This window comes from Podarcis tiliguerta (genome assembly GCF_965153285.1).
Source record: "Podarcis tiliguerta genome assembly, chromosome: 7".
Lineage (NCBI taxonomy): Eukaryota > Metazoa > Chordata > Lepidosauria > Squamata > Lacertidae > Podarcis > Podarcis tiliguerta.
This window is the reverse complement of record NC_139540.1, coordinates 42,292,594-42,314,300: the sequence shown is the minus strand read 5'-3', so window position 1 is coordinate 42,314,300 and position 21,707 is coordinate 42,292,594. Positions and strand designations below refer to the sequence as shown.

Sequence of the window (21,707 nt, the reverse complement as noted above, 5' to 3'; positions counted from 1 at the left end):
ACACCCAATGACACCCAATTTGCTTACAGGATACATTTACCTTTCCGCATCCTTCCCCAGCACAGTCCTCTACACACCAGAGTTTTTGCCTGCACAGTTTCCTGTTGCATTTAAAGTGCTTGTTTGATTTTCCCTCTGAAATCCCTTCCTTGCTTGCTTTATCATCAATTTATATTTGCTCCGTGCAAGCTAATGCTCCATTTATTTTCTCATTTGAGCAACACTTCCGCTTTTTTAAAAAAGGAAATCTTCTCACCTTTTATGGATTCCTTGACACTGCTATTTAAACACACTGGCATTTTCTAAGGCTTCCTCATCCGCTTACTGACCTGTAGCATACATTTTATCTGAACCTCTATTATAGAGGTTTTTAAATAACTTCCATGCTTCCTGAAGAGATTTGGCCTCCTTCAACTTCCTTAAGTCCCGCACAGAGAGTATAATGTGTTATACGAACTCAGCCAGCTTTGGGAAAATATACAAACAGGAAAATAAAGTTGATAACCAGCACTAAAAATGGTTAAACCATCTACCCCACCATTGCCAATGTAATAACTAACGTTTCAAGTAACGTTTAACTCAGAGGTAGTTAACCCACCATAGCCTGCAGGCTGGATTTGCCGCTCCCAAATGATGGTTCATGGCTTTCCTGGTTCCCACCCTTAGACACCGGCTCAGGTAATCCTCAAAGTTTTCTTAATGAAATCAGCACATTATTTCTGCATCAGCTCAGACTACTGGTTAAATGTTTAAAAGGTATCATGACAAAGTCTAGGATATATGGCTAGTCATAAGAAAAGACATTTTTCCAACATCTGACATGCCTCTCCTGCTCTGTTTTTACAGAAATGGGGCTTATGATTCCCAGCAACCGGTATAAGAGGCTTAATGCCTCTGGCAGTGGATGCTTGCAGCAAAGGAAGTGTGGAATTCTGTTAACACAGGCTGGAGAATGACCAACGTATAAAGTGTAAACCTGGCCACATTCCCAGCTCTATTAAGTTTCAAGTACACATGGAAGTACATTTAAAGCGCCATTACCAAAGCAGATTCTTAGGTGATTTGGCTCCGTTAACAACAGATTTCATATTACGCATATGTTCAGAAGGTGTGATGGGGAGAATAGCAGGGATGCTATCTCAGAATGAAGAAGAAGAGCCACATATTTGGGTGATTAAAACAAGAAGGGATTGAGAGGAACTACAAAAGAATTTGCAAGCTGTGTGTATGGGTATTACAATGGTAAATGCAATGCAATGTAAGCTAGTGTAAAGTGATGTGCATTGGGACAGAAAATCACACACACGCACGCATGCGTGCACACACACACGCATAGGCTCATGGGGTGTGATGTAAAAATGATTGACTAGGAATGAAATCTTGGGGTCGTAATGAACAGCTTGTAAAGATGTCGACTCAGTGTACTGCAGCTGTGAAGAAGGCAAATGCCATCCTAGGCATCATTAGGAATGGAACTGAAAATAAAAGTGCCAATATCATATTGCAAATCTGTGGTGTGAGCACACTTGGAATACTGTGAACAGTTCTGGTCACCTTAAATAAATTTTTAAAAGCTACTGCAGAAAAGGTTCACAAAAGAGCATCCAAAATGATCAAGGGAGTGGAGAAATTCTAGAAAGACGAAAGGTTACAACATTAGGGCCTTTTTAGTTTAGAAGAGAAAGCATGCAAGAAAAAAAGGAAGTACTTCTTCACTAAGTGAAGCTACAGAATTAATTGCAACAAGATGGAGCATTTGCCAGTGTAGATGGTGAGTTAGACAAGTTCATGGAGGATAAAGTTATTAGTGACTACTAGTCCTCATAATGGCTTTATATTACTTCTAGGATCAGTGGTGGTATGCCTCTGAATAGCAGTGCCAGGGAGCATAAGTAGACAGGACGCAGTTGCAATCCTGTCCTGTTTGTGGGCATCCCAGAAACATCTGTTTGACCACTGTGTGAACAGGATACTGGACTAAATGGCCCTTTGGTCTGATGCAGGAGGGCTCCTCCTATGTTCTTAAGTGCTGTCCCCCCCCCCCCCGCGATAACACATGGTGGGATCTATTGGGGGATGTGGATGGACTGTACCACCAGGGATGAACGAACGCTAACTGACACCCGGGGAGGGGCAAACCGCCGGCTGCGCATGCGTTGCGCCACTACATACGGCGCATGCATGGCATCATTACATAGGATGCATGTGTGATGTTGCTACATACAGCGCATGTGTGCGACACCACACATGCATTGTATGTAGTGGTTTGCCGCCGCCCCAGCATTGTACGGACGGTTGTGGGATCCTCTGCTCACAGCTGCAGTGGCAGCAGAGGGATCCTTCACTTGTGGCTGTAGCAGTGATGGAGGGATCTGTACGGTCTGTACGGTGCTCGGCCAGCGCTGGCGGCAAACCACTATGTACAGCGCATGCATGCGACACTGTGCATGCTTTGTGCTTAGCGGTTTGCCGCTGGTGCCGCTCGAATGCCATACAGATGGTGGCGGGATCCTCTGATCACAGCTGCAGCCACAAATGGAGGATCCTCCACTTGCAGCTGCGGCAGCACAATGGCTGCTCACGCCGCTGTGCCTCGGGGCGGCGGGGCGAGCACCCCATGGGGTGCCTTCTTGTCACCCCTCCAGACATGGCACCTGGGGTGCACAGTCCCCTGCCCCCCTTGTGATGCCACTGTGTAACACACAGCCCATAAAAGGTCAGGGCTGCACTAAGACAGGCAGAGAGTGAGTCAGGGGCAGAAAGAGTAGTGCCACCGGTTATGCAGATAAAATATAAAGAATGGCTAGCTAAAGTGTCCCTGGGTACCTCCTAGGCAGGGGTCAGCAAACCTTTTCAGCAGGGGGGCGGTCCTCTGTCCCTCAGACCTTGTGAGGGGCTGGACTATATTTTGTTGGGGGAAATGAACGAATTCCTATGCCCCACAAATAACCCAGAGATGCATTTTAAATAAAAGCACACATTCTACTCATATAAATACATGCTGATTCCCGGACCATCCGCGGGCCGGATTTAGAAGGCGATTGGACCGGCTCTGGCTCCCGGGCCTTAGTTTGTCTACCCAACTTATGTAGGTTATCCTACGTGATAGGTGTTATCAGCATTGTCAGTGGCTGATATTGAGGGTTATGGTATGTACACATGTTGGTAGAGAATAGATGTTGTATGTCCCCTACAAAGAGAAAAACTCATCTGTGTTGAAAGGGCTCTTTTTGTGTTGTTAACTGCATCAGGTTACAAGGCTGAAGTAGAGTTTCCCTAGCTTCAATGGGAAGCTATTCAAAGCAATCAAGATTCTTAACTTGGGGTGGGAGGAGAAATATGGTTTCATTTTCTTAATCATTTGGAGTTAGATTCATAAGTTCTAACTTGCAGAAGAGCTCAAAATGTTTCCATTAATACCGCAAAGCCAAAATGTTAAATGTATGATTTATGTGAGGTAATTATGAATGACTAGAGGGGGAATTCTACACATGAGACAGCTTTACCTCAAAGAGGTGTTTCTGTCTTCAGATCAACCATTTTACTATGAGTGGGACCTCTGTAATTGAGCCTGAATATTATTGTAGACTTCAGTAACATTTCAAGGACCTTATTTCGAATTGAACAGTGTGCAGATTGCAGCTCAAATGCTGTGCAAGTTGGGAGTTAACCTGGGAGAAGCCACTTGAATTGCTAATGGTCTGTTTTTAGAATAAAATATATGGAACTATATTTAAAGAACTTGTGGAGCAACTACTGCCAAGAAACAGGCTCCATCTATGGTTGTGGATAGTGAGGGAAATAACATAGAAAAAAATGTTTGCAGTTAATGTATCTGAATATTTAAAAGATTAAACCAAAGTTAAGATGCATGCAACCAGTTTTTGTTTTTGTTCTGCCGTGTGTTTGAAAATGGGTCAGATCCTGCCAGTTTGGGTCTCTCATGTCTCTAATTACATGAGGAGCTATTGGAATAAAGCTTCAAAACATATGTGTTTCGATCATGCTATATTTGGAGAATCAAAAACAATATCACAAAATGTGCAGATTTATGGTGCTAATGTGAAGCCTATAAATTGAAGGGTTCTCTAGTTTGAGAAATCCAGATGCTCTGATTGCCTTGTCTGCAAGAAGAATAGTTAGCAAAGGGAAGGTTTGGAGAATTTAATGAATGTCTAGAAATTGGAAAATCCTTTTGTCTCAAAAGGATTTGTAAATAACTACAGAGCATATGTCTCCCCTCTATAACATGCGGAATGCAGTCACCAACATAATCTGGAATCATGAGAGCTGTAAGGCTACCAGGGACATTCAACCAAGGAGCTCCCATTTTATCTTCATGGAATCCCTCTGAGGTAGGTTAAGTGACTTGTCAAAGCCCACTCAGATTCATGGCATAAAGTGAAAATTTTTTTTTTTTCCTTCTCTCTAGACTTGTGGACTTCCAATGAAAATTCAGAACAGACATGAAAGGTACTTATTTGCAAAGTGCAGAATTAAACTATGAAGTTCGCTCCTCAAAATGTAGGGATGGCCACTGACTTGGAGGGCTTTGAAAGAAGAATGGACAAATTCGTGGAGGATAAGCCTGCTAACCCTGATGGTTATGCTCTTATCTCCAGAGGTTGCATGCTTCTCAATAACAGTTGCTGAAAACCACAGGGAGAGCACCTGCTTACATGCTTCTCATAAGCATCTGGTTGGCCACTAGGAGAACCAGGACACTGGACTAGATGCATCTTCAACCTGGGATCTTCTTATGTTCTTATGGTGGACATGGATTTCAACCTAGGTCTTTCAGGTCCAAGTAGGATAGCCATGTGCCAAGTAGGATGGTCAAGGGATGTCAGAGGACAGTCATCTGTCTGAAGATGTCATTTATTTGAAAGGCTCTCCATCCATGTGTGGTTTAAAGATAAATCACCATAAGAATGGAGACCAGGGTCTCCTTTAAAATTGTCCATCCACAGTTAGCACCTGGACAGCAGGCAGAGCAGACATAGGTCACCCGATCATAGTCTTCTCGACTATGGTGAGATTTATTTTAAAGGTAATGGTAAAGGTACTCCTGACCATTAGGTCCAGTCGCAGACGACTCTGGGGTTGTGGTGCTCATCTCGCTTTACTGGCCAAGGGAGCCGGCGTACAGCTTCTGGGTCATGTGGCCAGCATGACCTTCTGATCAGCAAGCCCTAGGCTCTGTGGTTTAACCCACAGCGCCACCCACATCCCTGTAAAGGGAGCCATGACTGTTAGGTCCAGTCGCGAACAACTCTGGGGTTGCGGTGCTCGCCCGTTCATAGTCTTCCCCACTATGGTGAGATTTATTGTACAGTATTGCTATTTAAATAAATATCACAATTCTTTCTTAATTTGCATCTATATATATAAATTAGCACATGCAAATCTGTGTCTTCTTTTGTTCTTTTTTAAAAAAATAGTGATGTGTAACTGGCCACCCTAGGTTCCAGTTGAATATTTTGTGCAGTATGTCACACTGCCTTTTTAACTGTCCTGATCTCTCCCTTGTTATCTGATTTTCAACGCAGAAGCCACTGCCTGTTATTACATATTTCACAGAGACATAATTTCAAGCCACACTTGATAAGAATCACTTCCTTACAAGGCTTCCCTGAACTCTTGGGCATAGGTTTTATCGCCCCTGACTTATGCAATTGCAGTTTAAATTATAGCCTTAAACTGAAAGGGCAAAATATTAATAAATATAATTCTGCTGCTGAATAAAAAAGTGTTGAAGCACCAATTTATACACAGAAAAGGGAGGGATTTGAGAATAGTGAATAAATAACTCGGATGACATTTAATTCTTAAATCACACCATTGTGAATAACACGATTGAAGGGGTATCCTGATCTGAATGGGAAAGGGGCCTCTGCTGCTCATTCTCAGATTTTCTTTGCATTCAACATATTTCTAAATGGCAGCCCTTATATGCTACAGAGCTAACAGAGAGCTGGGATTTGGTTTACAGCTATCAAAATAAAATTTCAAAGGTCTCCATATCCAATCTCTTCTGCAACGATTCCCATACCGCAAATAAAACCACAGCCTTGGCTGCTTTTGTCAGACTAAAATATATGAAGAAGCTTCTTTCTCACTGGGTAGTAATGGGCTAGCCACTTTCTCTCAGCAAAACCTACTCTAGAGGGTTGTTGTGAGAATTAAATACATGTGTGTATGCACTTTTTGGAGGAAAGGTGTGATAGCATAAATATCTACAACACAGGTGTTTCCAAGCATTACTTTCAAAAACCATCTGGAAGGATGCTGATGAAAGATGTCCTGAGAAGTAACTTCCATGAGAGTGCCTAGCTTTCTTTGGGGGAAATCAATGTGCTTGGAATGTATGGTCTACATGCAGCCCTAGACTAATAATGTTGATAATAATTTGGATTTTTCCTGTTACAAACCAGTAATGTTTTACTAATATTTTTTGATAAATGGGCAGACTATTAGAAGGACAGAACCATACATCTTCAAAGTTCTCTTTTCTAGGAGGAGTTGACCTGAAATCCAAACCATTAGGAACATAGGAGGTTGTCTTGTGATGTCAGGCAATTGATCCACCTGGCTCAGTATTGTCTACACTGACTGGAAGTAGCTCTTCAGGGTTTCAGAAAGAGGTTATTTCCAGCCCCATCTGGAGATACCACAGATTGGACCTTCAGGTCTGTAATAGACATTAGGATTACCACAATCAAGGACAAAGGCCTACTTAGAACCATGTGAGGATTCATTATCCAGGGTAGACAGCCAGTAATTCTGTAAAAGCAGATAACACCCTGGGATGCGGGTGGCGCTGTGGGTTAAACCACAGAGCCTAGGACTTGCCGATCAGAAGGTCGGCAGTTTGAATCCCCTGCTTGGTCCCTGCTCCTGCCAACCTAGCAGTTCGAAAGCACATCATAGTGCAAGTAGATAAATAGGTACCGCTCCAGCGGGAAGGTAAACAGCGTTTCCGTGCGCTGCTCTGATTCACCAGGAGCAGCTTAGTCATGCTAGCTACATGACCCAGGAGCTGTACACTGGCTCCCTCGGCCAATAAAGCGAGATGAGAGCTGCAACCCTAGAGTCGGCCACAACTGGACCTAATGGTCAGGGGTCCCTTTACCTAGATAATACCCTGGGAACATCTTTGACTGGCCAACTAAACCAGGTGAGGGTAGCCAATGGGTTTCAAACCCTCAGTGAGTTAGGGGCTTCCTCTGCATGTGAAGACAGGCTCTGGAGGATTGAGTGGACGAGGCCAATAGTGGGTCCAACAGTCAAGAAGGCACCTTATACACCTCCTTCTGGCAACTCCTGCAACTAAGCTGGTGCCAAATGTATTGCTCTGCTTTCATTTAGTACATATCAGCGAGACTGAGAGGGGAGAGGGGTCTTGTTGTCTGAGCAGCCCAGGACCTCCACACACACTGACCAGGCTTGGTCACCAGGGAGGTCACTTTGGTGCTGCTAATGCAGCTGTTTGACTACACTACTGAAGGCACACTTGATTGTCTCTTGGCAGATGCCAACAAAGCCACAAATCCAAGGAGTGAACTTGGCAACAACAACAAAAGTCCTGAAGGGATAAGCATCAGGCCTGTCATTTCTGACTACAACCTCATGCATTCAAGTTCCCAACTGTCTAAGGATCACTCCAATGTGCAAACTGTATCTTCCATTCTCACAGATTACAGGTAGTGCATTCAGAGCATTGTGTAGCTTTCCCTAACCTGTTGTTCTCCAGGTGTTCTGGACTCCAGCACCTATCAGTCCCATCCAGTATGGCCAATGTCAGGTATGGTGGGATTTGTACTCCAAAACATCTGGTAGGCACTGGCAGGCTGAGGAAGGCTGGCCTGGTGCATGCACAGGGCCCCTGCACAGATTGACAGAGTACCAAACAGATGCAGTTGGGGGGGAAGAGCCAGCATGTATGATCCTTTCCCATTTCCCCATACATTCATATGCAAAAATCTTGAATGTCTACAGAGGGCTGCAAAGCAAATGGTTGAGTCAAATACACAGGAAACAGGTAGAATCTAGGTAACAGCCAATAGTATGTTCTCTGTAGCAGCAGTTCCTACACATTTCTTCCCATGGAAGAAAATTGCTGTATGAGTCTTAATCGTACTTTTATACAAGCACCATGGACCATCTAAATAAAGCTTGTGGGAATTTGGGAACTTCTTCTCTATATGTGTTTCTTAGACCAGAGAGAGATGACAATATAGATCATCTGGCTAGCTCAGCATATTGAATTTACATTTTGCTGATGAAACTTCTGACCAGCATGGGCCAGGATTTCTTCCATTGCTTACTTCAATCGCCAGAACAATATCCCGTTTTTGACCAAAAATATATATGGAGAGACAGACAGACAGAGAGAAAGAAAGAAAGACATATAATGTATGATTGGATCCTGTTTTTAGGAACCAAAGTTTGAGAAATTATCAAATATCTAAACTAAAAGGCTTTTGGCAGTTAACTGAATTCAAATTTCAAATTTATGAGAATTTTTTTTCATCCATAAAGATCTGAGAGCATCATGCAGTTTACATTTCCCAAAGAGGTACTTCAAAAGGACTTCATCATCCTTCATTGGGGGAAAAGTATTTTAAGTTAGCATTACTTTTTTGTTCAAGTAGCCGAAGCTTTTAGTTCTTTTCTTTAAAAGGTGTTGGAAGATGTGCAAAGAAAGGAAAGGAAGAATGTGCATGTGCAGAATATATGAATGAATGCCATGCTGCCCCTATGTTCAGGCAGAAAGGAATCTGGCCATTGTGGTGGGGTAGGAAACGGGAAGCGATATAAGAAGGCATCTTTCTCCATTCTGCATGCAGCACTGTTCCCATTCCACTGCAGTTCATCTTCTGTCAAAAACCATGCCATTCATTTTACAACTGCAGAGAAATTATGTAACTTATGGAATTTACATAACTAATTACATGAAATACATTGCCGTTACAATATTCCACCTCATTCATTTCAGTGCAAAGAAAGCACAGTGCAACAGGTGGAAAAACAACAGGGAACACTGATTGTATTTGCTGGGTTGATTTCATTTCTGGACATGGGATGAATAAGTGGAAATTGGAAATTTCCACTCCACTTTCTTGTTTTGTTGGAATTCTCCAACATCCCTAGGTGGGGCACAGTGCTTGCATCAACTGGTTTATTCTCTTTGATGGTTCTTTCTGACAAATTCTGCATAATTTATTGTGGGTGATGAATTGCCAGCGATTTTTCAGTGGCAGGATTTCTTAAGAGACGTGGGGGGGGGGGTATCCTTGGTGGCAGCAACAATGGTAAGTCTTTATTTTTATTTTCTAAAAACGATATTTTTTACTTCTGCCTCTAGTGATGACTCTTCTGGATAGCTGCCAGCTGTGACCTGTCATTTTTCTGAGACTGTCCCAGACATAGTGTCATTCCTGGCCATTCTGGGATGGAATTGATCTCCCCACCCAATAGAAATGCACTGAAGAAGCCTAACTGGATACCCATAATGCCATTTGTAACACATTAAACCAGTCCAAAAATTAAGAGATGCATAGTTGGAGCAGACATATATTACAAAGGACAATTTGTGCTTCCCCCCCCCAAATCTCATTCAGTTATATTTCCAAGGGAGAAGGTCTTTATCTGATAGCCAGGATGGTGCATTTCTTAACTTAAATGTATCATTTTTGAGATGATTCATTTATTTCAACTGTGGTCTTGCCCATGTTATCCCAAGTGCTCAGCCGAAGGGGTTAGTGTAAATATTTGTGATCTTCCACTCCTAGTGCGAAAATAGTATTTTATGTTGTTGATAAGTGGTGTCATGAAGCAGCAAGATTGAGAATGTTTTATCATCAGATTCTCTCACTCACTCACTCACTCACTCACACACACACACACACACACACAGTGAGAGAGAGAGAGAGAGCGAGAGAGAGAGCAGTGATGGACTATCAACATGATGCACTAGTTGCAGTTATACCACACAACTAACTGGATGCGCATTACACTGCTGAGAGGGTGTTTTGTGCTTTCAATAGAGAATATGATGTGCAAAGAAGCCTATTACCATAATAATCAATAAATTTGCAAAGCACAACACTGAATTGAATCTACATTGTGAAAACCACACTGCTGCTTTTGCTGGTAACTTTCCCAGCCCTGCAATGCCAGCATGCAAGGAGGCAGAAATATCTGTGGAAATAAAATGACGGTTTGGCACATCCCTAGCTCAACCTCAACAAGCTGAGAGCTAGAAACAATAAAGTTGTAGCTTAATTTCACCCTCTCTGAGTTTGTCCAAACAAGACAGGCTGGGAAAAAAGCTTCAGCTCAGGATTTTGTGAATTTCCATTTTCACAACTGTGGAGCAGCCACTAAGATAGTGTCTCTCTCTATATGTCCTTGCAGTATGATCTGAACATATGCTGCCTCCAAGCTATCCCTGACTCCACCCTTTTAATATATATTTTTTAATCCTGTCTTTATGAAGACAAATCTTTCATGGACTACAAAGAGTTTTTGCCTGAATGAAAAGTATTGATTGAAAACTGACTTTTGGATTTAGCCCAAAGCTTTTAACCACAACAACATCTCTAGCAATATTGTTCCATTTCATTTCATACAGCCATTGCATTACGTTTACAAATCCAGCCATTTCTCCCAGGAGATTTCTCTTAGCTTTAATATGCTTGACCAGTCAGCTTTTGCAAAGCCCGGCTCATTTCTTGACGGGCTACATGACCTCTTGCCATGCCTGCTAAGGAGCAAAGTCATGCGGGGTCTAATTGCTATGCTCTGAAAGGATGCATCTACTCAGAAATCATATTTATTTAATTCATGACATCACAGAACATAATAAATTATGAATTTAAGAAAGATCATTATTCAGTGTGCGAATGCTTGTCTGTTTTGATAGCAAATTAATCCTGAAGCTTCTAAGAAAGGAAGAAAAAAAAATATTTCAAGCTGCATGCAGCAACATCATTAGGAACAGAAGAGAGAGAGAGAAAAAAATGCTCCAGCTGTTTTCAAATGGTTGATCCTGCGCAGTACATTGTTCTCTTTTGCATGGGTTTTGAAATTGACTAAATTGTAGGATGCCAAGCCCAACACCTAGACCTAGGTGAACTTTCATCTGCTGTATTTTTGACCACCCTAGCAAGAAAGCAGATTGCTGATTCACTATGCTGCAACCATTCAGAAGAGACTATTTCCCAAATGAATAGTAATACATTATGGTTCCTATTATCACGCAGTGCTATTTTTCTAGAAAAAGAGTTGCCGGAACTCACAATGAACGCCTCCCTTGTTCTCTCATAATGACGATAGTGCCCACCCGAGAGGTGCCAGAACTTTGTTCTGGAGAGTTCTGGCTTCTTTTTACACCATTCTTTTTGTGCTTTTAATTGTGGAGGTTGTTTTCCACAGTTAAGGGAAGTTTAGCTGTGTGTGTAATGAATATCTTCTGGCACATCATTCCAGAATCCACTCTTTCTAGGGTTTCTACAACCACATCTATCATGTAATAACTGCAATGGAAAAATGATGAGGGATTTTGTAGCCATTTTTATTGATGCTGCGTTACCTTTGGCTAGTGACTTAGTCTTAGTTCCTCCCACCTTTGCTGGAATATATGTACATGCCTGTAATTTGCTGTTTTACTTCTTGTTGCTCTGAGCATTCATCTGTTAATACCCCAAACCTTGTGCATGTTGCATATTAAAACACCAGAAAGTAAAACTTAATTAGTACAAGGAAAGCATTTCCTTCATGAGTTTTGCACCTTTTAAGGGCAAATGTAATGTGAATATACATCTGGAAAAGGAAAAGACAGAAGGACATTAGATCAGAACTTCTTTACCACCCTCACAATTATCCTTCTGAACAAGTTGCCTTTCCTATTGTAAAGCAGGTGTGGATAACCTTTGACCCTCCAGATGTTGTTGAACTACAACTCACATCAGCCCCAGCAAGCATGGTCAATGGCCAAGTATGATAAGAGCTGCAGTTCAGCAACATCTGGAGAGCTAATGCTTCCCCACATCTGTTCTAAGCAATCTCTTATCAAAATGAATTTTTAAGCACACACACAGTTTTTACACCCATACCAGTGTATGGAGCACAATATTCTGACCTACATACATTTTCTATTACTGGGGAATGATCAGGAGCTCACCAAGTTAGTGGCTTAATAGTAATAATAATAATAATAATAATAATAATAATAATAATAATAATAAAAAAATAATAAATAATAATAAATAATAATAAATAATAATAATTTATTATTTATACCCCGCCCATCTGGCTGGGTTTCCCCAGCCACTCTGGGCGGCTTCCAATATCTCTATTTGGTTGGTTGTCGTCGAAATACACTCAAGACGTCTGATCTCCCTGGAGACCAAGAGATGTGACGATAGACTGCTCTGCTTTCTTTCTTTTAACAAATGTTTTGTGCCACTGAGGAAGTGGTAATTGTGTATTGATTTGTTTTGGATGTTTGTATGTGATGCCAACAAAAGGTTTGATGAGGAGGAGGATATACTGACCTAATGTACTATGCATCCAAATATTTACATATGATCCAGAAAGAAATAACAGGTGGCTGGCTATAGGTGCATCCTATAATATAAGATCATTCAGTTCATGCAATAGAGGGCTTTGATATGATGCTTATTAGGATTTCACAACACATTTTTAAAAAATAAGATTTAAATTCAAAGATAATCTAGAATTCTTTTGAGAGCAGGTTTCAGTAATGTGTTACAATGTTAGATGTTTTCTCAGGTTCTCAAAACCGACTCATTTCAACCTTCGGCAATTTAATTTTTTTAAAAAATAGAACGAAACAGTTCCTAGCTGTAATAGAAATAACACCAGATTTGTTAGCATTTCCACTTCTGTTTCTGATTGTATCTTTGGCAGCATTAAATTATGATGTAAAACTATGAATGTGAATTGAGGAGCATCAAAAGCACAGAAAAAAATTAGAGCAGAGTATTCTGACATATAACCAGCTTAAGTGGATTATTAATTAGCAATTCAAAGCTACTGAAGCGGAAGGAAAATCCCTAGCAACAAGAGGTCAACATCCTTCAATAGAAGTTTAACCTGGTGACAAGAGATCTGAACATCTCTTTTTGAATGATGTCCATTGCTTGTATTTGTTTGGGAATATAATCCTTTTACATTAGGCATTTGTCATTCTTCTGACTGTTTGCTTTTCATAGATGCTTTGATCGGAAAGTGAAAAGAGAAGCTGATTTGGAGGTATCAAAATAGAGAATCTAAGTCTCCTGAGTTAACACAATAAAACGGAAGCCATAGTTTGTCTGTTTATTAGACTGCATTTGCCACAGAGACTTTCTGATCAAAGTGGTTCACAGAAAATAAACAAAATAACAGCACAATGGCCACAATACGTAGTAAGAATTATAATACCACTGCAATATAATATTGACAATTGGACAGTTAATGATTGATTAAAAGTTTGGGCATAAAACATAATGGGTTAATTAACAATGCCCATTATCACACTGTCAATTAACCTATTATGTTTTAAACATAAACATAATGACAGTAAAATTACAATGTCCAGTACCAACAATGTCAATGGTATGGGCTGTATCCAGCCAGTTGTGGATGTTGGGGTCTCAAATTTCAGTGGTGCTCAGTGTGATGCAAACATTTGCATCTCTCATACCACTCTAAAGAAGAATTGTGGCCTCTTCTGTGGCACCCCTCAGGCTTTACACCCAGTGCAACCAAACTGCTCGCGCTCCCATAAATCTACCTCGTATCCAGCTAAACAATTATGCTAGCACAATGACTTTTTAGCTATGTGGTGTAGCTGCCCTGCCACTGAAACACCTCTAAATCTGTTCCAGGGATTTCCCCAACCTTTCACTGCAGATTTAGGGGAGCACAGGGCCATGCAGGGAGAAGATGTGGAAGTTACAAGTTGCTGCGCTGGCATGACTGTTTAGGTAGATACTACCCGCTATCCACATTGAGCCGTTCGTTCAACTGTTCATTTCAAAAGACCTAACAATAAGATGCCTAGCCCAAATCAACTCATAGCAAAAGAGGCGATATCTAGTAAAATTGAATTACCCTAAGCAGCAGCCTTCAACCAAACAAGGACAAGCATCTATGGTAGAGTGGAGCTGCCTTCCTGATACTTGCATTGCTGCAGCTTACCCAAGCTGGGCTGGGGAGGGGCATCAGTGAAGTCAGTGTTGAATGGGCAAACCAGCAGGGGAATTCCTTTCTTGCTTCAATGTGTATGCCTGCCCCTGACTATGGTGTGGCACTACCCATCCCAGTGTAGAGAGGATTGCCTTGTAGACCTGCCCCACACTACTGTGAAGAATACTAGATCCCCCCCCCCCACACACGCACACACAATCAAAATGTTCAACTAAATGTCCGATTCTGGTTTTTGGAACTTGGGGAAGGATTGAGATTGACGATACAGCTCCCAGCTCTTTTACAAGCTGGTCTCTACATGCACAAAAGATCTGAGTCAGTGGCGTGCAGTGAAATTTTTCATATGGAAACAGTTATGACCAGAAGCCCTAGCTTGCGAGGGTGATTGGCGGTGGGTGGGGTGACAGTGTATGTGTGACTTTGCAACATCCTGACATCACATGTGTGAGCATTGCGCCTCCCTCCCTAAGCTGGACAGAAGCTTCCAGGATTTGGGGAAGGAGGTGCCAGGACTCTGACAAGATGCTGGAGCCCTCCTACTTCCTTCTGAAAGCTGGGAGGGCTTTGGGAAGGTGGCGGGAGGGCTTTTGGACCTGTTAGAGCATCACACCTCCATCCCTAAGATGGGCAGAAGCTTCCTGGGGTTTGGGAAAGAAGCACCAGGGGAACATTGAGGTGACTAGCCTAGTCCGCCTGGTCCACTGACTGCATGCCACTTGTTTGAGTTTGCTTTGGAGAATTTTTGGACTTATATTGATATGCTGTTAAATTTGCAAAAAAAGCTTTCTATTTTATTTAAATATGTATTTAATTCCGTTCCTCTTTACCCAGCCCATGTAGTGCATTCTGTGGGAGCAAGATCTGAATTCCTTTCTGTGCTGCGCAGGACTCAACTTCTAGCTGCATGCCTGCTTACAATGAGAAGGTTTTAAATAAGGTCTTTTTTGAAGACTTTTTATATCATATGCCACACAGTATGCCTGAAATCCATCCTTTCATTCTTAAATTTATACATTTATACAATTCTCAGGACTTGGACATTTATACAAAATCGATACATTATGCATGGAGAACCACTCTCATCTCTGCAGTCAACTTGGGAGACATGGAATGAATCAGCCACAGCCTTTAGTGGGGAAATTCACTTGCGCTCTCTGACTCACACAGCCCAGGCCTTTGTGTGTGCAGCTCTTATCCTCTGTAGTTAAATTAGGGTGAAGGGTGGGATGGGGGCAGACAGTAGGAACTCCAGCACTAGGATATGAATCAGTGAGGGTCAAAAGAATGCTGCAAAGTCATTGCTTCTTTTCAGAGGATTTATCGCAGGAAGCAACGGCAACACATCCGAACTGTTATTTCATGACATGAAATGTAGCACCTAATGATGCTTGCAGCAGCAGTTTATTTTGAGCAGCCCGGGTGTTGGTACATGTCTCTGTCTGTCTGGTTTATTTAGAGAATGGACACAAAAGCATAGGGTAGGCTAGTGAGAGGAAAAGGGCAGGAAGAGACAAAGCAAAGGCAATGACACACAGCAAAGGATTTGTGTGTGTATGTGTGTTTTGGCATCTGTTTTCAGAGCCACGGTGCTGGGTTCCTCTAATGGGGAAAAGCCATAGGCAGGCAGGCAGGAAGGAAGGAAGCAAAGCAGACAATCCTTTTGAAAAGAGAGCCATGACAACAGCAAGTGAAGCATGTGGTGGTGGAAGAGTCATTGCACATTGTTGTATGATGCGGCAGACCCAAGGGAGGAGAGAGCAGCAGCAGGTCTTTCAAACTGGTGGTCCACTAAGCCAAGCTCAGCCCATCAGTCATCCATGGTAGGCTGACACCATGGATTGCCTGCTTGTTTATCCAGTCCAATTGAGCAAGTGGAAAAAAGAGCACATTTGTATTAGGAAGCCTAACTTGGATACCCGGTAGGCTGTGCTTGGCTTGGCGAGTCATCAGTTGTGCAGGTCCCCTGGGCTTCCCCCTGTCTAGAAATGTCTGCAGTTTTCACATGTCCGCATTGTGATACTTTGTTGAACTGTGAACCACCTTGGTTCTCCATATCTACCTCATTTGCCTCCTCCAATTGCTTGTGTAGTCGAAGTAACTCAGGATAGGCCATGAAAGAGTTTATAAATCCCATATATAGTGATCAACGGTAGTAAGGGAACAGTAATTTGTCGACATGCATGACAGTCACGTGGGACTGTTAAAGCAGAAGAAGGCTCGAGACTGCTTTATAAACTGTCCGGCCACTCTGCAGATTGATTGATTATTACATGTATATGAAATCGCTCTTCCAAGGAGCTCAAGGTGGTGTACATGCTTCTCCCCCTCCAGTTTATCCACACACCAATCCTGTGAGATAGGATAGGCTGAGAGATAGTGACTGGCTCGAGGTCACCCAAGTGGGCTGAATGACTGAGTTAGGATTAGAAAACTGGTCTCTCAGTTCCTAGTCTAAACCTCTAACCAGGATGGCCATGTTGCACCCTTGTTTTCAGAGGCAGCAAGTCTCTGATCACCAGTTACTAAAATAAGAATAAGAATGCCTAGCTCGGTGTGTCTGTTTGCCACCAAACCTCACTTTCTTTGACTCCCTAAGCCTTAAAATGCCTGCGGGTCATGTAAATGTCCCAAGTTGCTTTGGCTCCTTAGAAAGGGCTAGGCAAGCTGGAATTCAAGTCTGAGTGAAGATTAACTTCACTCAGCACCACTGGCTTCATTGTAATGCTGTACTCCAAAGAACAGGCATTATAAAAAAAGTTATGTTAGATAACATTCAGAGTTCAGACATGCTAGATAAGAGAAGAGACAGAGGATTCATCAAAATGGGACACCATTATTCCCCAACACAGACACCAGCGTTTGAACACTGCACTTTCTTTACCGCTTTAGAAAGCAAAAAAAGTTAAAACCGATATATCAGCCCTGAGACACCTCAAGTAAAACATTACCATTTATCATATTTAGGGTGGTGGGTTGCTGCTGCTGCTTTTGTGTGTGTGTGTGATTACTCCTCTTTAATTGAGGTTTCAAAGGAAGCCTGCAGATTGTTGTTTAATATGGAACCCCAGTTATTTCCCAAACAATTGGTTATCAGAGATAGCCTGGACAATGATCTCTTTAAAGTCATTGAGAAATGACATGCAGTTATTGAAGCAGTCAAACACATGGATTACTGATTGACGAAATAAACTGATGCCACTGTCTAGCAAGGGAGATTCTGTACTTGGAAAGCAACAATTTACTCCTTAGCAGATGATGATGCAAAAGTGTTCCCCAAGCTACACCATGATGCTAGGAGTGTTCATGACCAGAGTGGGGAGAATTAGGATCACACCCACTAGCTGTTGGGTGATAAAACGGAGGCCAGTGCCTCCTCCCCAATGCAGCGTCGCCCGGGATTCATCACTCTGGTCTCCCGTAACGCTGATGTGACCCATATCCAAGGACATGAGCACATGACTAGCAGAAGCTCAGCCTTAAGGAGTAACATCTAAGCCTAATTTATTGTGCACAAAATCAAACATAGCAGAACAAAGAAAACATGGCTTCTCTCTCTGTCTTTCTTCCTTGGAGAGAGAACTGCAAAAAACAATGGCTATACAGAACAGAAAAAGCGTATCTACCTTTCCGTTCACAAGACTCCAATAATCAGTGCTGGAATGTAAACAGACATGTGACATGTAACAATCCCACACATCTGCAGCATGGAAGGAATTGAATTCTCAACACTAGCCACACTTCCTGCACATTGATATGTTTGGTGCCTACACCCACAAACCCAATAGCTGTGTAACTGACATCTGAGTGGAGGAGGCAGGCAACGAATGCATGCACACAGGGCCCCCAAATTGTGAGCAGGGATCCTGGACCACAGCATAGGATTCTAAAACCTAACTCACTACAGTTAACAACTGCAATTTTAATTAGTATTGTACGACAAATATTGCCCTAATGCAAATACTCTCATATTCACAAGTGAAATTCCCATTTCACAGCCAAATCATGCTGTCTCATTGGAAAGCCTACTATTCCTGTTCTTACACTAGCCAAATCAAATGTTCACTTAAAAAAGTGGAGCAAAAGAGGAAACACCAGGATAGAAAAGTGTTCCATAGGGAACATAGGAATCATTGCTCCATCTACTTCAGCAGATGTATTTGTCCACAAGACTTCATTATTGTCTACATAGAGTGGCAGCAGCTTCTCCATGTCATCCTAGCCTGAGATGCAAGAGATTGTACCTGGGACATTTTGCATATGAAGCTCTTCCCCCTGTGTAAGCAGAGGTGCATGTTATAATAATGGAAAATCAACTCTATTTCTTCAGATTCAAGAATGTTATGTGTGAATATTTCAAGCTGAACTTTCACTTTTAATCATTGATCCTCACCCACCAGATCACAGAAAATGAATCAGAACAAAGATAGTAGCATCCAGATGTTTAGTAGACAAAACATAGTGCCGAGTGTCATCAGCATATGAATGATACTTTATTCTGAAATTATGATCACTCCCAGTGGTTTTGTGTAGATTTTAAATGTGGATTTAAATGTTCATCTGGTCATCTAGTTAGAGATTTGTAGATATATTATTTAAAATTCATTAGCTAACAAAACCAGGATGAACTCTGAATAGGGATGGGAAAAAAATTTCATTTTCAGTTTCTCTCAGTTTCTTATTTTTTCTAATCTTAAATTCAGTTTTCTGCATTCCTACACCATTTTGTGTTTTTTTTAAAAGTCTGCATGAAAATTCATCAGTGCAAATTTTTCCTAGTACACACATTTTCAAATGCAATTTTGCTTAACATAAAAAAAAATTCCCCTAATATAATGTATTTTTGTATATTTTTGTATTTTGTGCATTATTTTCACTAATACAGTGGTACCCCGCAAGACGAATGCCTCGGAAGACGAAAAACTCGCTAGACGAAAGGGTTTTTCGTTTTCTGAGGTGCTTCGCAAGACGGTTTTTCCTAAGGGCTTGCTTCGCTAGATGAAACGGCCCTGCCTCTCCTGTCATGGCGACGGTCACTGCACGCACGCACGCTCGCTTCCCCGCTCCTCCGGCTCCCTCCCACCTTCCGGCTGCCGACTCCTCCGGCTCCCTCCAACCTTCCGGCTGATGGCCGACCTTCCAGCTGCCTTGCGCCGCTGCCCACCGCCCTCGCGCGCTCCTCTGAGAGAGCCGTTGCTGCCAGCAGCCAGCGCTGCAGCTGGAGTCTCACTCCTGAGCCCCGCCGCCCTCCAGCAGCCGCGTCGCGCGGTGGCCACAAGGCGCGGGTGAGTCCGAGGTACCGGCTGCGGCAGCTGCCCTGCTTCTCCCCACCCCTCCCCGCCGTTGTTAGTGTTTAACTGCAGTGGTGCTTCACAAGACAAAAAAACTCGCTCAACGAAAAAACTCGCGGAACGAATTAATTTCGTCTTGCGAGGCACCACTGTATATGCATTGACATTAACTTAGTACAGTGGTACCTCAGCTTACAGACACTTCAGGTTACAGACGCTTCAGGTTACAGACTCCGCTAACCCAGAAATAGTAACTCAGGTTAAGAACTTTGCTTCAGGATGAGAACAGAAATTGCACAGCAGCGGCATGACAGCAGCGCGGTGGCAGCAGGAGGCCCCATTAGCTAAAGTGGTACGTCAGATAAAGAACAGTTTCAGGTTAAGAACAGACCTCTGGAACGAATTAGGTTCTTAACCCGAGGTACCACTGTACATGAATTGTTGTATGCATCACTTGGCTGGAGAACTGCACTGCAAAATTTGTGAAGTGTGAATTTTGACGGATGGCATTTGGTTCACATAGTGTTTCAGATAGTGAGAATTAGGTAAATTTTCCTTTAAATGTGAACTTAGTAAAATTTCTTCTCCATCCCTATTTCTGACCTACTACTGTTGAAGCACAGCTAAAACTTGAAGTTTGTATAAAAATATTTCAGTATCTACACTTCACGTGACATACATCTGATGTCTGTCTCTGTATTTGTTTGTAAATGAAGAGATTTGCTGCACTCAGAAATGCCATGGAAATCAAGATGACATATCTCGCCACAAGAAGGATCAGACAAAACAGTATCTATGTTAGAAACTCAGGATCCTCATAGCTGGAGACAGTGTGCAAAGAATTTTGCTGGATTTTGAGATAAGATGCCGAACTGTCTTTCTGGGGATTTGAAGAAAAAAAAAAGAAAGATATCTGAAATGGAGCAAAGATGATAAGGAAGTCTCAGAGGGAAAATAAATCAAGGTATTTTTACAGCATCGCTTTTTCAGATGAGGATAATTGCTCTTTGAAGAAGCACAGCATCCCAAGTGGATTGTGTTTATTGTTTGGATGTGTAGTTAGCCAGTGACTGATATGGTTCACATGACACTGTCTGCACCATTCCAGCCAAAGGAGCAGAAGGCTGAAGTTGCCTTTAAGACACCACCAACAAAATGATCTTCCCAATAGCTGCATATCCCTGCAGTGAGGAAGCAGTGTGGAGCCATACTGGGAGGAGGCTGATCAAGCAGTCTAGGGAAGGAGGACGGAGGAGTAAACCTCTAGAATAAAATCATGCATCCTCTTACTGGTAATAATAATAAATAATAAAACGTTTTATATCCCGCCCTCCCCAGCCAAAGCCGGGCTCAGGGCGGCTAACAACAATAAAATAATACAACATTCTAAAATCATTTCATTATAAAATTAATTCAAATCAAATTGATGGTAACCATTGGGCTAGAGTTCTGTGAATATTGCCAAAGGAGGGAGTCAGGCTGTGCCCTGGCCAAAGGCCTGGTGGAACAGCTCTGTCTTGCAGGCTCTGCAGAAAGATGTCAAGTCCCTAGTCTCTTGTGACAGAACGTTCCACCAGATTGGAGCCACAGCCGAAAAAGCCCTGGTAGAAGGATTTGGACATGTCATTCCACAGGGGACAATGGTGGCTTACAAGACACAAGAGAGACGAGATCTGGTGGCTCTCCCCATCCACGTGGAAACAAACTGAAGTCTAATGTTTCCCCTCTCAGAGATTTTGTTTCTAAATTAGATTTGCTCAAATTATGCATTGCTTCCCACTAAAAAAAAAAGGCCCAAACCAATTTACAGCCAAAGCGAAGAATACAATAATAAAATCACAAGCAACATTAAAAGCAGATTTAACAGTACCATATCAATGGTGATGCTCACATGCCCAGGAAATCCAAAATGTCTTTGTCTGGTGCTGAAACAATGACAAGGTTGGTGCCAGCCTGTGACTATTTATGTTTTTGCTAACTTCACTTTCTGACATTTCTACGCACCATATATCAGCCTTTGCCAACCTAGTGCTCTTCAGATGTTTGAAGGCAGGTTGGGGGCTGGTGAAATTTGAAGCCGAAAACATTGGCAAATGCTGGCAGGAGTGATTGGGTTACTAAAGTGAAAGCCATGACAAGATGCCTTAATAAAATGGAAGGCAAAATCAGCTTCTTAAAAGTAGTGAGGCTGAGGAGAGG

At 42.3% G+C, this 21,707-nt stretch overlaps 1 long non-coding RNA gene across 1 annotated transcript in view; it reads right to left on the bottom strand.

Moving 5' to 3' along the window:
• Nucleotides 1–21,707, bottom strand: part of LOC310682668 — a 42,243-nt gene that overhangs the window by 2,983 nt on the left and 17,553 nt on the right. The gene's annotated exons all lie outside the window — the stretch shown is intronic.